A 15,572-nucleotide genomic window follows, 5' to 3' on the forward strand; every position below is an offset into this window, starting at 1 on the left:
CTGGTTATTACTTAAATATTAGAGTTTACCTCTGAGGGTGTCATTTCAAAGACAAACACAAGCCTGACTTTGATATGGTTCAAAGAACAAACCACCACCTACCCATGCGTGGAAATCATCTTCCAGTGACTCCCACTATCTTCACAATAGTCTAGACTCCTTGCAAAGACCTTTCATGGTTGGCCCCAGCATTTGGTTTTCAGTGGCCTTCTTAATTGTCTCTTTATTCCTACATATGCACGCACAATATGTGTGTGTGTGTGTGTGTGTGTGTGTGTGAGAGAGAGAGAGAGAGAGAGAGAGAGAGAGAGAGAGAGAGAGAGAGAGAGAGAGAGAGAGAGAGAGAGATTCTCTCTGTGCTTCTACTGCCCACCTCACATCTCAGGATGACATGTACTCTCGGTTTTTGCAGCAGAACTTTTTCCAATTTTGTGCTCTCTATCTCTCTTGCTTCTGAGTTTTACTTACTGATGCTGCCTCTACTTGGAATGTTTATTCTCCCTTTAAAACTCTCCAGGGATTTTGGGTAAAGCATCCCTTCACAGAGCTTCCTTGATTCTTTTTGTTCAGTGGTACCAGTTCGCATCCCCAACTGAATTGAACTGTTTATCTTTTGGTACACGCCAGAAAGTCATGGGGTGGCTGGAAGCTGGGATTACCTCTAGGATTCACTACATCTCTCTTACAGTACCAGGAACAGAATGCACTGGATTCGTGGTTGCTAAACGAATGAATTACACTTTGAAGCTTGCTGAAAATTCACCCATAAAGACAGCAGCTTGTCAGTGGGGCAAACCTCAAAGGAAGTGCTTCACTTTGTGCTGCACTCTGACTCCCAAGATTGAATGTTTAGGGAAATCAGTCTGAGCCTTACAGAAAATGTCTGAAAACTCAAGCAAAGTCTGAAAGTTTACTTTTCTTGCTAGGACTTAGTCTTGTTCTCGGCATGTTGTTTTAACTACAGCTGTCACAACTATAAAATATCCTGAGGATTCTTGGAGAAGCCAGTCTGTCCTGCCATCCAGCAATGTCCATTTCAAATCTGGGAATTGCAGAATGTCCCAGAGAAATGACTATGGAGACAGACAATCCTTTCAGTGTTCTTATTTGGGATAGGATGAAAAGTTGGACTCCTAGAAGACTACTGGGTAGCACATTGCAGATATAGACTAAGGTTGTGTATATTATAGCATTTTATGTGCAGCTCAAGCCCATGACATTAGACTGTGGTTAATTAATTTGTATGAATGAGAGAACTGAGATGCACATTTCAGAAGTGACTAACAAACTCACACACTACCGGAGCAGCTTATGTTTTTTCCTGAATTGCTCCATGAAAAAGCCTCCTTAGCAACAGAATTCATTCTAGTTACTAGACTACCTGGAGAACATGGGATTCTAACTCTATTCTTCTCCCCACTGTCTCTCAGTGGCATGGTATCAGATGTCACAAGAATTGAGTGGTAACCTATGAGACACATTTCAGGAAGCCTAGAGAGTAAGACAGATCCCAAGTGACCAGTATTTCTGTCTTAGAAAAGACCTCCCTAGATCTGACTGGCTATGAACTCAAATTCCATGTGCTTGAAAATCAGCCAGGATCCCAGTGAGAAACTAGGCAGGTACAAGCCACCCCAATTTTGGGGGTGGGGGAGTCAACTCTCAAATCTTTCCTTTTATCTCACAGCCTTGCCAACATCTTCGAGATTGTGTGCTCTAAGACATTTACAGAGAAAGAAACAAAGGTTCATCATGAATAATTTACTAGCCCAAGTACAAACAAATACAAAGAGGCAAACAAGCAAATTCCCTAGCCTCATTGCATCTGTTTCCTCTTTTAAAAATGATGTGAAAATCTACCACAAATGATAGGTAATACCATCATAAGAGTGACTCTCAGTGAAGGACCACTCCTCCTGAATTGGAAATCTAAGCCTTAGTAGATGTTTTCTTCTTTTTTATTTTTTTAATTAGATATTTTCTTTATATACATTTCAAATGCTATCCCAAAAGTTCCCTATACCCTCCCTCTGCCCTGCTCCCCTAACCACCCACTCCTGTTTCTTGGCCCTGGCATTCCCCTGTACTGGGGCATATAAAGTTTCCAATACCAAGGGGCCAGTGATGCTCTTCCCAGTGATGGCCGACTAGGCCATCTTCTGCTACATATGCAGCTAGAGATACGAGCTCTGGGGTTACTGGTTAGTTCATATTATTGTTCCACCTATAGGGTTGCAGACCCCTTCAGCTCCTTGGGTGCTTTCTCTAGCTTCTCCATTGGGGGCCCTGTGTTCCATTTTATAGAACACTGTGAGCATCCACTTCTGTATTTGCCAGACACTGGCATAGCCTCATACAAGACAGCTATAACAGGGTCCCTTCAGCAAAATCTTTCTGACATATGCAATACCCAGATGTCCCTCAACAGAAGAATGGATACAGAAAATGTGGTACATTTACACAATGGAATACTACTCAGCTATTAAAAACAATGGATTTTTGAAATTCTTAGACAAATGGATGTATCTGGAGGATACCATCCTTGGCGAGGTAACCCAGTCTCAAAAGAAGCCATTAGATATGCACTTACTGATGTAGTGAGTTATACCATGAATGTTGGTTTTCCAGTTCACAGATAACAAAGATCTAGGTCTGCTAACAATCATGCATATGTCCCTAGAAGCAGATCCCTTCATTGAGTGAAGATGAATGGAGCTCCAACTGACACATTGGTACAGGTTTGTGAGAGCCATCGGCCTAGAGGCCCTTAAGAAAGATATTCCTGGATTCATAAACCATGGTCGTTGTAAGATAAAACCAGTGTGTAAATGTATATACTTAATGATTCTCCCAGAAGCCATAGGCTGCCAAATGAAAAGGCTGATGCTAGGTGTGAGAAATCTCACCTCCAGTTACTGCTGAGAGATGTTACCAAGACCCAAGGAACAAAACAAACTAGTGTCACTGCTCTTGACTGCCCATAAAAATTTGATGGTAAGCCCTGTTTCTGAAGACAGCATACACTGTGGTCATAAGACATTGAGAGATCAAGTGGGTACAGACCAGGAAGTCTATGCCTTGATGCCTAGCATTCCTTGTTTTGGAAGGTGTGATGTAGTCTTATGGAGAAAACTGTCATCAGCAGGATTACCCTACAGCGAAACTTGTGAACTCTAACCTGTGAGTGTATGGAAAGATATGTACATGAGGGCAATGATTAAATGGCTTTTATGGGGATAACCAACTGACTTCAGATTGTATTTAAGGCTCATGCCACAAGAGGAAACATGTCCCTGATACATTAAATCTCAACTATAACTTATAGTTGATGAGCTCAAAAGTTTTAACAGTACTTACTACTGTTGTTTGATAAACAATATAGGCTGCCTCCTAAATTCCTATTTCTGTGTCTGTAGGTTAGTTTAGCTCTCAGTCCTCATCAATGAAGCTTTGTCTGTGTGCAGTGCATTGTGGATAACATAGAAACTCATAACTGATCAAAGAGGAGAGAAAAATGTGAGTGGATTGCTCAGCCCCAAATGGGACATCTCTAACACCCCCCCTCCACACACACACACACACACACACACACACACACACACACACACACACACACACACACATAGATCAGGGATCATCATGGAATGCAGCTTGGAAAGGCTGTAAGATCCTGAGCTCAGGAAGGACTGGAGTAACCCAACAGCACTACCACAATCATAAACTTACAGCAGATATGGCTACCTATGCATATCTGTGCTATGCTTCCTTCAAGGGCAGAGTTAACTGGTTAGGGAAGCATGCAAGACCAGCTTTGTACCTTAGACGTTTGGATGTGGGGAAAGTCACTGGATGATATAAATATTTGAGCAATGGATGATGATGACAGACTTATTACATGACTAGACAAAGGATGGGAGTGTGCTGGTATGCCATATATATTCCACATAGTTTCCTTACTGTTAAGCCTTGATTCATATCAAAGTCCCTTTGCAGCTTTAGCCTCTTGAATTCTTCATTGAATAGATGCAACCAGGTAGTTAGATCCCAGAGAATGTGTCTTATTATCTATGTGTGGGCCAGTGGAATCCTATGTAACCTGAGCAGTTGCACCTGCCTATTCTATCACCAAGAATCCCTTGATTCCTTAGCTTCAGAGCCTCTTAGCACCCACCAGAGCATGGATCTCCAACTACTCTTGAAATCCAATCCAAACCAGCCAACTAAACAGAAGATCCTGTCCTAATCTCTGGCAAAATAGAAAAGCTCACCAATGAGCCACAAAGACCCTGAGGTCTGGGTGAGTACAGAGGAAGTAGAAGTAGTTTTTGTTCCAAATTGTTTGGGGTTAGTGTAGAGGGACAAGACACACTGCAAGCACTTCTTTCTTCAGGTTTTAAATCCTTCTATGTAAGCACTATGAAAATAGGAAACATATGGGATACATTCCTTTGACTTGACTCATCAAAATGGTGTGTGTGTGTGTGTGTGTGTGTGTGTGTGTGTGACAGAGAGAGAGAGAAAGAGGAGTAGAAGAAGAGGAAGAGGGAGAGAGAGGGAGGGGAGAGAAGGAGAGGGGGAAAAGGAGAAGGAGAGAAGGAAACGGAGAGAGAATTCTCTCCATTTCAGGGAAACCTGAAACCTGGCATTTCTTCATGGTTCCTAAGCCCTCCCTGGGATCCAGCAGCATGGATGGTGTCACTTGGTCCTCTGGAAGAGTTTTGCTACATGGAATTTCCTATTCCTACTTTGGAAGGCCATGTTATGCTGTTCATGTCCCAGTTTATCAGGTCTGTTTTGGGGAAGTGGAAGCTTGGATCAAGGGGAGTTTAATGAGGAGATAGAGACACACCCAAAAATCCTTGCAGAGATTAGGATCAAAGGTCCATGCCATTTAACATTCCACCACAAATGACCAATTTCCAGGGCTCAAATCCAGGAAGTCATAAATATGTGGACTCCACATTATAGCTAAGATTCTACCAGGAATGCCACACACATGCAAGGAAGCCTTAATCATTCTCTGCTTTTCTTGCCAGTAGTTCCTCCTCTTCTCCTAAACTCACCAAAGGAGAGTGAACTGAAATGGAAAGCCTTGGACATGAACACCCAATGATAATGGAGCACCCTAGACATGAAGCTTCTTAGGCAGCGGGGTCCAGTATCCCAGCTCAACATTAGTCTAAGGAAGTAGATTAGATATGTAATGTTGCTGATGCTGCTCTGGCTATTTAGTAGGTAAGTTGACCTCCAGACAATAAGATTTACCTGCAGATCCTTCAGGCTGCATAAAATGTCTATTTATGTATTTTTGTTTCAGATTGAATGTTTACTTGAGGTTAATAATACAAATCAGTCCATTTACAGTAAATCCTCTTATATTTAGAAGAGGGGAGAGAAGGGTGGGATATATAGAGGAGGGAGTTTGAATCAGCCAGGAACCAGAACATTATGACTGTAGAGAGATGACATGTTTTTAACATTTATAATTTATCTGAGAGCTACAACAAAAAGAATGCAGAGCTTTGCCGCTGCTGAGAGTCAGAGCAGTTCAAGTAGGATTTACCAAAAGGACAGAGGAGAAGCTCCTTCACAGGCAAAGCCATGTGATTGGCTCACAATCTTAAGAAGCACTGTTTATTCTGCATTGAAGTTTACCCTGCAATTCATACCTTGCAACAACAACAACAACAACAACAACAACAGCAACAACAATTAGCAAGGAGTCCATTTGAACACGTATAATTGACATGAGTTTCCCTGATCTGATCCCCAACAATATAAGCTCTGCAATTCCTCAGAGCCACTTGGCTCTGGGAAAAATAAAGGCTGCACATGTTGTTACAAATTCTTGCCTTTGGGGATACTCTTCCATCCAGCTCAGCCTAGATCGTATACTCAGTCTATTTTGGTAGAGTCTCATTTTATAAGGTTTCATCACAGAACCTGGGGTGTGTTCTTGTTCTCATGGAAGGAACCAAGTGCTCCCTGGAAGTCCTTGCCTATCCTGACTGCACTTTTCAGTAGCTTTTTTTCCTATCAAAAGTGTGGGCCTAGCAAACACATAAGTGGATGCTCACAGTCAGCTATTGGATGAATCACAGGGCCCCCAATGGAGGATCTGACTCTGTCACCCAGCAACTTGAAAGTGTGGGTACGAGTGAATTCATTTCCCCTTGCTTCATTTTTTATATTTGCAATGATATATCCACAGAATCTCCCTTATGGGATTGAACTGATATGAGGATTCAATGAACCTATATAGGTTCATTTTTAGAACAGTCTTTGGACAAAGAACAGGGCTTTGTATGAAAACATAATAAGGACTCTGTCCACCAGAGGGACAGACGATGACATCAGATACTCCTGGAGGGAGCATGCTATGTGACTAAAGGAATAGGATTGTAAACAAAGGAAGCCTGTATCTTTCTAGAACGGAGTTTCTAAATGGGCTTCAATATTGTCCTCCATGACGACAGAGCAGAGCCTTCTCTGCCAAATCCAGCCACGATTTACTACTACAGTAGATAACCCCTGGAAAGGAGAAATGAATACTTTGAGGAAAACATAATGAACTCATCCAATGAAAAACCAGATGGACTCAGTTCTACCAATGCAAAGGATCAATCTTTCCTCCATTTTTCAAGTCAACGTTCACTGGCCTCTGCGTCTCCTGAACAGTTTTCACTTTGTGATCATAACTTGAACATTTCCATTTGTCAAACCAACTCAACAAGCATTATCTAGTGAGTGACTTCTACTCGGAGAGGGGAATTCTGGGCACCAGAACACGCAAGTAGGCTGCCCACTCTCCTGCATTCAAGGGATCAAGCTTCCTTTACAAACAGGGGAACACACTCATTTAGTATATTTAGCACAGTATGCTGCATGCAAGAACCACAAGGACTTACAGGGGTGGGGCGTAAAGGTAAGCATCCTCCAAATGGAATTTGTAAGGTGCTGTTGGGATGCATGGTAGACTTTAACACAAAACAAGAGAAAATTCATTCTAGGATGCTTCACATTGAAATAAAATCCAAAAACAACGTTAGAGAGCAGCAAAGAAGTTTGGTAATGTTTGCTCAAGGAAGAAAGTGAATTAAATTAGAATCATATTCCAGGTTAGGTTTTACATCTCTCCCTCTCAGTAATGACATAGAGAATTAATTCTAAATAGAGTCTTTCCAACATTGTCTGCAGAGGAAAAAAGGCTTCCAAATTTTTGTTGCCATGTGAGAAAATTTAAAGCTAATTATGTTAAACTGGGTCTAGTGAAATTTGGCATGGGTGTAACTTGGCTTCAGAGAGAATTCTGAAACAAAACTGAAAGACAGGTGTAACATTCCACACATCAAACTGGCAAAAGATAGTATTTAATAAGAAAAAGATGCCAGTTATGGTGAGAGAAAATAAACACAGAAGGTGCTGGGACCAAGGGGGCTATTTTATTTTTTTAAATGTGGAGATAAAGTACAAATTTCTCATTAAATGTATTTATTTAATACACAAGTAATTAAGAACCAAATGCTTCCCTAATAGCAGAAGACCCAGAGGCTCTGCCTTCATGCTATGCAGGTGTGCATGCACTGTAGAAGACAAACGAGAAATGGAGCAAGCTGTCTACCTGTATCTCAATGACATAACGGTATTCCCAATTTGTTCTGTGGATGCGTAAGTGTTCATCTATCCACTGATGTCACCTATTCTTAAACAACTATTTTATGCTACTCCATCACACACACACACACACACACACACACACACACACATACACACACACACACACAGTTTCTGTACTAGACTTCTCTTTTGTAGAACATCATCATTTAGAATGTTATAGCCTATGATCATCTGTTGAGTCTCTCAAGATCATGGTGTGCTATGAGGAATAGGAAAGCAAATATTCTTTCTTATAAATGTGCAAAAATATTTGTAGAATAAGCAAACAGAGGACTTAATATACTATGGGAAAAAGATGAGTAAATAGACAACTGTGATGTCAGCTTGTGTAATAATTGAGGGATTTTGAGCAGTTAATGGACTACACAGATGGCTAACTCATACATGAAAGATGCCCCAGCACACTGACCTGTTAGAGAGACTTTTGATATGGTCCTAAGTTTTTAAGGAGGAAGAGCTAGCCATATTCATCTTCTCTACCTGGAGTTCTTATCCAGGTCTGTTGGAAGAATTGCAATAAGAGTATTCAGGTATTAACAATTTACAATCAGCCATTGTCCAGGAACTAATAGAGCTTGACGTGAAATGTCCCTCAAAGGTCCATGGCACACTTCAGAGTGGCGTTATTGAGAGGTAAGGGACCTTAAAGCAAACGGGCCTAGTGGGAAGCCTGTAGATTATTCTGAACACACACTTGAAAGAGATTGTGTTACTGCTGTTCTCTCACAGTGTCCTTTATCTTGTGGCCTTGTGAGGTGAGCAGTTATGGGCCACCACATGTTCCAGGCATGGTGTGCTGATTTGTTACTGTTCCCAAAGCAATAGAGTGGAAAATAGACTGGAATCTCCAAAATAAATCTTTTCTTTAAGTTATCTTGTTATAATGATAGAAAACTGCCAAACACAGACTGTTATATCCACGTGCTGTGTCATATGATACAGTCCTCATAACAGGATCTGCAAGGTAGTTAGTTATATGGTTATCCCAAATGTTTGTATCAAGACAATGAACTGGATAGGTAATGCAACAGACCTAGATCTTAGAGACAGTAGCTGGTGGACAAAGGATCAAACTCATGGATTGCTCATGTTCTCCCTTACAAAAGCATTCCCATTGAACAAACTTAGTGTGTGTGGGAGGGGGGGGGAAAGAGAGTATATGTAAGAAAATATGTGTGTCAGAGAGAGAAAAAAATGTGTGAGGGAATATTTGTCTTAGTGTGTGTGCATGTGTGAGAGGGATTTTGTTTGTTAGTGTATGTAAGAGAGTGTATGAGTGTTAATGTGTGTAAGAGGATATGTGTGAGATTATGTGTGTGCTTCTATTCTATAATTATACATATAAGTCAGAAAAAAATATTTGCCTCAAATTATGATGGGAAATTGAAAGCTACAAGGACAAGAAAAATATGGAGGAGATGAGCTGGAGACAGTGGAGGCATTTTCCATTTAGATTTGATTTTGAGGTGGAAGCAAGTGAAGAGGAAGATAGATTATTTGATGATCGGACAGCATTTTAGGAGAAAGAAGCACAGAGGACATTTCAAGAAGAGCCCACCTCATTTCAGGAGATTGTCGGAGGTTAGTACATGAGGAGTCACTGTGACAGAAAATATCGTCATCCTTGTGAACAGATCCAGAAATGAGAGGGAAGGAAAATGGCAAACTTGTAACAGAGAGTACAGGGCCATGTGGTGACTGTGCTGAGGGAGCAAGTAGTTTAGGATTGAAAGGAACAAGCCAAAGTTGTAAAAGAGGGAGGATCACAGAGAGGGAGAAAAGGAGAATACAATGAGGTGGGGACAGGTAGGGGGGGTGTTTAATATCAAGTGTCATCAATAAAGGAAGGAAAACAACAAGAAGCAATTGAACAAAGCTACTCGGAAAACCAGGGTGTAAAGGATGCAGCTGTGTGATGAAATGGAAAATCAGGTGCTGAAGAAGTAAACAGATAGCCTCCACATTGGAGCAAACAAAAGCATAATTTTCAAACTTGGTCTTATCTTTCAAAGCCAACCTCATTGGACTGAAATCATAGTCCAACTTTTAGTACAGTGGGTGGTCATAGTTACAGTGTCCTGTCAGGACGGAAGTCTGAACCACCCTGGGATGGATAGTACCACCATGACAATGAGAATAAGAAAAAAGGAAAGGAAAATTAATGAAAGAAAGAGAAAAGAAAGAAAGAAAGAAAGAGAGAAAGAGAGAAAGAGAGAAAGAAAGGAAGGAAGGAAGGAAGGAAGGAAGGAAGGAAGGAAGGAAGGAAGGAAGAAGGAAGGAAGGAAGGAAGGAAGGAAGGAAGGAAGGAAGGAAGGAAGGAAGGAAGGAAGGAAGGAAGGAAGGAAGGAAGGAAGGGAGAGAAAAACAAAGAAACAAAGAAAAAGGAAGGACAAAAGGAAGAAAGAAGGAAAAAAAGAATCTAGACGTGGTAGCACATGCCCGTAATCCTAGCACTGGGAGGCTGAGGAGGGAGAAATGCCTGGATTTTGAGGTAAATACAGACAAGAGAGCTACAGTAAGATTTTTAAAATCTCAAATAAATAAATAGATAAATAAGTGAAGAAAAAGAAGGAAGAGGAGAAGGATGGAAGGAGGAAGGAAGGGAGGAAAGGAGGAAGGAAGGAAGGAAGGAAAGAAGGCAGGCAGGCTCGGAGGGAAAGAGGGAGGGAGAGGGAGGGAGCAAGAGAGAAACAAGTGGACAAAAGAATGAAACCGAAAGATAGCCCATTTCTAAGAAAACACTAGATGGAAAAATGTTCCATAGGATTTCTATAACTCAGATCTTGATAAGGAAATGAAGTAAGCAAATTGAGAGTACAATTAGAAGTTGAGAGAGAGAGAGAGAGAGAGAGAGAGAGAGAGAGAGAGAGAGAGAGAGAGAGAGAGAGAAGATAGCTGGCTGCCATCAACTATTTGTGGATGGCTCTTCTAAGGAAACCCATGTGCTTTTATTATAATTACGTGTTCATTAATTGTTTACTTAGCCGTTAAGTCTTGGAAGTATGCATTGTGTATAGACTCCTGTCATGTAGATGGGAGTAAATCTTTAATCATGGCCAGTGGGTAAAGAGACACCTAATTGCCACCAAGATTAAAGCAATGTTTCATTAGGTTTTTCAAGTTGAATAAAAAGGAAATATTGGTTTAGATAGAAAGAAAAATCATGTTTGTTACAGATGATGATGCTCTTCTGGCTGAGTGAGAAAGTTGGTTAAACAACTGTGCCTTAGAGTCGCTTATCTACTCAGTGTCTTGCAGTGATGTCTTTCATGTCCTGGCCATCATAGATTGGCACATTCATTAGGATGCCTTTCCAATGAGTGGCAGTGATGTTTCTTGTTCTTTACAGTCAGTATATCACAACAATTTCCCAACACACAGAAAAGGTATCCTGAGGGTTGGGCACTGCCTTCTTTATTCCTATGAAGGCTCTGCATGTGCAGTGCTCAAAGCACAGCATACCTGTATTCCAATTCTAATTCTATCAGTTTCAAGGTCCTGGAGATGGGATGCATCTGCTCTAGGGAACAAGTTCTTCATCTACAAAATAGGGTAGATAATAGTAGTTTGGTTTTTGGATCAGCATTAAGATATAATTAAGACAGTGCAAGCAAAGGATTCAGTGTAAGGAACTGACAGAAGAGAAGGCTGGATTATAATTTACTATCATGATAGAACTAATTCTTATTTATGTGTTCCTAAAACCTGTGTTCACTTCTACCATGCTCATGCTCAAACCAAGAGGGCAAATTATTCTCAAAATAAATACAGTATGCAAATCACAGATCAACCTTGAAAATACATAAATTGTTTCAAACTAATAATTTAAACATATAAAACTATTTTCTTTGTTCTACATATTCGCATATAGGCATCCTAGAACAAACATATTTTTGTCTTTAGAGGGGACAGTAAATAAGTGTACCATACAAAATAGTGTATGAGAAGACTTGGTGAAGTATAGAATGTCATTCATTTGTGGGCTTGATTGTCTTAAAGATGAAATATTGAAATGATTTTGAAAAATAAATTCTTTTTGCTCAAGGGTGAAAATAGTATCTTCGTCCACTTTTTCCTGGTTTCGTTGGTTTCTCCATGAAACAACCCTTTCCAATTACTGCCTCTTGAGCAACTTTTCTCTGACAATATTTTGTCAACGTGTCAGTTACTCACTTTAAGAACACCTTTGTTGCAGTTGCATAGATGTCTATAGTTTACGGAAGAACTCCCTATTCTGGATACATTAAATCTAGTAGGTGCATCGAAAGGAGACTTGCTTACCCACAGGACTTGAGAAATCTATGAAGGATGTACTCATGACACTGACAAACTCTGGTTTTGACAAAATTTCTTTGACTATGAATCATACCAAGCAGTGCTGAGAAAAAAAAAAGGTGGCATTTGTCCTTTGAGATTACCAAGTGCCAGGTGCTTCGTTAAAGAAGGGTGTTCCAATGTTATAAGGGCCCACCCCACCCCCACAAAGTGTCTGACCTAATTGCTAGGTGTTCTTAGACTGCAACAGTGATAGATTACCATGTACAGCATCCATAGCATCCATTAAGAGAATTACCATACAATCCACCAATACCATTGCTAAGTGAACACACAAGAGAAATGAATGCAAAAATCCATGTAAAAAAGTATATCAGCAAGCACAGCATTATTCAAAGTAGCAAAACTAGAAACCCCTCAAAACCTGTCAGTCAGGTGAGTGAATTATGTCCTTACAAAGAACTATTTGCTCATAGAAGAAAACAAAGACTTGATGATTGCTACAACATGAACCACGAATACACGCTAAGTCAAAAGAAGGCACATAGATACTATGATTCCATATCTGTGAAATGTGCAGAACAAGTAAGTCTATAGATAGAAAATACAAGAGTGCTTGCCAAGGGCTTAGGGGAGAGTCAAAACTGTGACTGGTATAAGTATAGAGTTTCTCTGGAGGGTTGGTGATAAGATACTTAAAAACTGCTTATAGCAACAGCTGTATAACTAAATGAATATAATAATAAGAATTGTTGAATTGAACACTTTAAACAGGTGAACTATACAGTATGTGAATTTTATCCCAATAAATCCATTATAGGAGGAAAGAAGGACAGCTCATGTGCAATATGCACAGCAAGTGGCAGACAGTCCCCAGTGACTCTCCTTTGCAGACAGTAGGTGCAAGGTTCCATGCTGTGATGTCTCTAAGATTCATATCAAATCTAGTTCTACTTGCTCGGGGTCCTAAGAGTGAATGAAAGATCCCCATGAATGCCATCGGCTTCTGACCACACCCCAAACTCCAGCTCCCCACCACCAGTCACTAACTTCTAACTGCTCTTCTTCCCTCCTCCCAGAACCCAGATGAGTGAATTGCTCTTCAAGTTTTAGTTCCTGCTCAAGTCTCTGGAGCTTTCTTGCTTTTAGATCCTCTTTGAGAGAGGGAGAACATGTGTCTATCATTTTCATGTGTATGTGACTAATATTTGTGAGGTGGTTTGAATGAAAAATGCTTTTAATAGATTTGGGGAATTTAAATATTTGGTTCCCAGTTTGTGGTGTTGTTTGGGGTTTTTGCTGGAAGAAGTACCTAGCAGGGGCAGGAATTAAATAGCCTTGACCTACTTATACATCATTCTCTTTGTTTGTGCTTATAGAGGATGTGGACTCTTAGCTTTCTGTTCCTGCCCCCATGCCTGCTGCTTGGTGCCATTCTTTCTCACCACAATGGATTCTTATCCCTATGGGACTGGAGGACAAGATAAGACCTCTTATTTTTATCTTGCTTTCGCTTTGGTCATGGTGTTTTATCTAACAGCAGTATTAAAGAAACTCATACAGTGGGCACGCATCATAGATATGCCCAGCTCTCACCTTTGCAAACACTATACCCTGAACATAATTTCTATCATTCGTTTTGCATACTTTGTTTTAATCTTGCTTCCTAGTCTGAAGTCCTAGGCAGAAGGATTTCTGGACTGGAGTAAATATACCCTATATTCTTTATCCAGAAGCCTTCATGCAGAATTGTGACATATAACCTGTGTGTGTGTGTGTGTGTGTGTGTGTGTGTGTGTGTCTGGAACTTGGATAGTTAATATCAGTTGCTTCTCTCACTGATTTCAGAAGGCATGTGTTCTTATTTCATGCACAGAACAGTTGAGTGGGTAAGCCAAGGGCTAGGGAGCATATTTAAATGTCCCTACCCCACTAACAAGTTTAACAACTTGAATCCTAACTCAGAGGATGGTCCTTAAATTCCAGCTCTGCATCCATGAGCAGAGGTGAAGACAGCAAAAAGATCTGAAGATAGATTCCACAGTGGATGAAAGTATGCTCTAGAAATTCATCCAAGATGTTTTGCTGGAAGGGAAAACATAATATCAGGTATGTACCCTTTGCCTTGTCGATAACATACATCCATTTCAGTCCCTTCCCATCTTGTTGGCATAGCGCTCCAGCCTACTGGTACCAGATAAGACTCCACAACCACCAAGTGCTTATCTGGCTCAATGATCCAAGTGTGTAGGTTCCTTCCACAGGATCTGGTCTATAGATAGGGTGGGAAGGAGATGGAAGATCCTGGAAAACACCATTCAATTGTATTTCCATTTTACTTTGACAGTATAAACTGATTAGCTGAGTATCTGGAATAAAGTTGATATTCAACACAAGTCTGACATATTAATGCAAAAAGACTCTATTGTATTTAATCACTCCTCTCAACTTCCCCCTCCTTTTTTTCTTTCAAATTTCTCTCTCTCTTATTTTTTTCCCTGGAAACTGCATATCGCTTTGGCTTTTTTGAAGTCAGCCATAGCTGGAGCCATTTCATTTATATTTATAGCTAAATTCCAATGCCATGTACTCTGCACATGATTAATTCACAGAGGAAGGGCTCTGAAGTTGGGATGTTTTAAGTAAGTACAAAGCAGGCCAGAGTTTAAAAATGTTAGCTCAAGCCAATAATTTGAATTTTTTTATAGTTTGAAATCAGACAGTCTCTGTTGAAAAATTTATGATCTCTTAGAAAACTACATTTTTATATAGAAAAGGAAAGTATTAATCCTATGTTAACTAGACTATGGCAAGATACCAAATATCAACTTAAAACTTTATGTCTAGCTTCTCTGGGCACAACCCTAGCAGTGAGGTTACTCAGAACTCCTCCTGTCATAAAGTGACAACGTTGTTTGACCTAGAGAAGAAGCAGAAGTTAGAATTGCACTGTTAGCTCGATTATTCCTTTTAGCTGAATGGAGTGTTTAAGTTTGTCCCAAATGGTCTTTGAAAACCTATACTGAAGTCTAATTGTTTAATGTGTTGTTAACTTTTACTTTTCTTTCTATTTTCAAAATTGCCTGCATGTGTGTAAGCATTACAAGTGTGCCTGGTGCCCACAGAGATCAGAAAAGGATGATGGGTTTCCTGGAACTGAAGTTTTGGATGCTTAAGTGATGCCATGTGGATGGTGATTGCTGGGAACCAAACCCGAGGGACCTCTGCAACAGCGGCAAGTGAATGCAGACCTATTGGCCAAATTTAAAAAAAAAATTGTGTGTATGTGTGCATGTACGAGAAACAGAGAGAACATTAGATCTAAGTGCCAAACTCTTCTCAGAAATCAACAGCATAACCAGTCTTATACACATGTGTAAATTACCATACGAGATTCCTGATATCTTCTTTAAGCCTTCCCAGGGATTCTTGACATTGCTGTAGATACCAACCTTCTGAATCCCAAAGCACCACCACAACCCTCGTTCCCCATTTGCAATGCTAAGATGTCAACTTCAAGTCTACTGGAGTACACAACAGTGCTTGTCTGCAGAATCTCTGCACTGATGTTAGGTCTATTATTGCTACAAGAGTTTAGAAAGTCATATAAATTCTTACAG

At 40.3% G+C, this 15,572-nt stretch overlaps 1 protein-coding gene across 7 annotated transcripts in view; it reads right to left on the minus strand.

Moving 5' to 3' along the window:
* Positions 1 to 15,572, minus strand: part of Ldb2 (LIM domain binding 2) — a 347,148-nt gene that overhangs the window by 100,785 nt on the left and 230,791 nt on the right. The gene's annotated exons all lie outside the window — the stretch shown is intronic.

The sequence above is a fragment of the Mus caroli genome, unplaced genomic scaffold (assembly GCF_978045245.1).
Source record: "Mus caroli unplaced genomic scaffold, Mus_caroli_1 scaffold_4, whole genome shotgun sequence".
Lineage (NCBI taxonomy): Eukaryota > Metazoa > Chordata > Mammalia > Rodentia > Muridae > Mus > Mus caroli.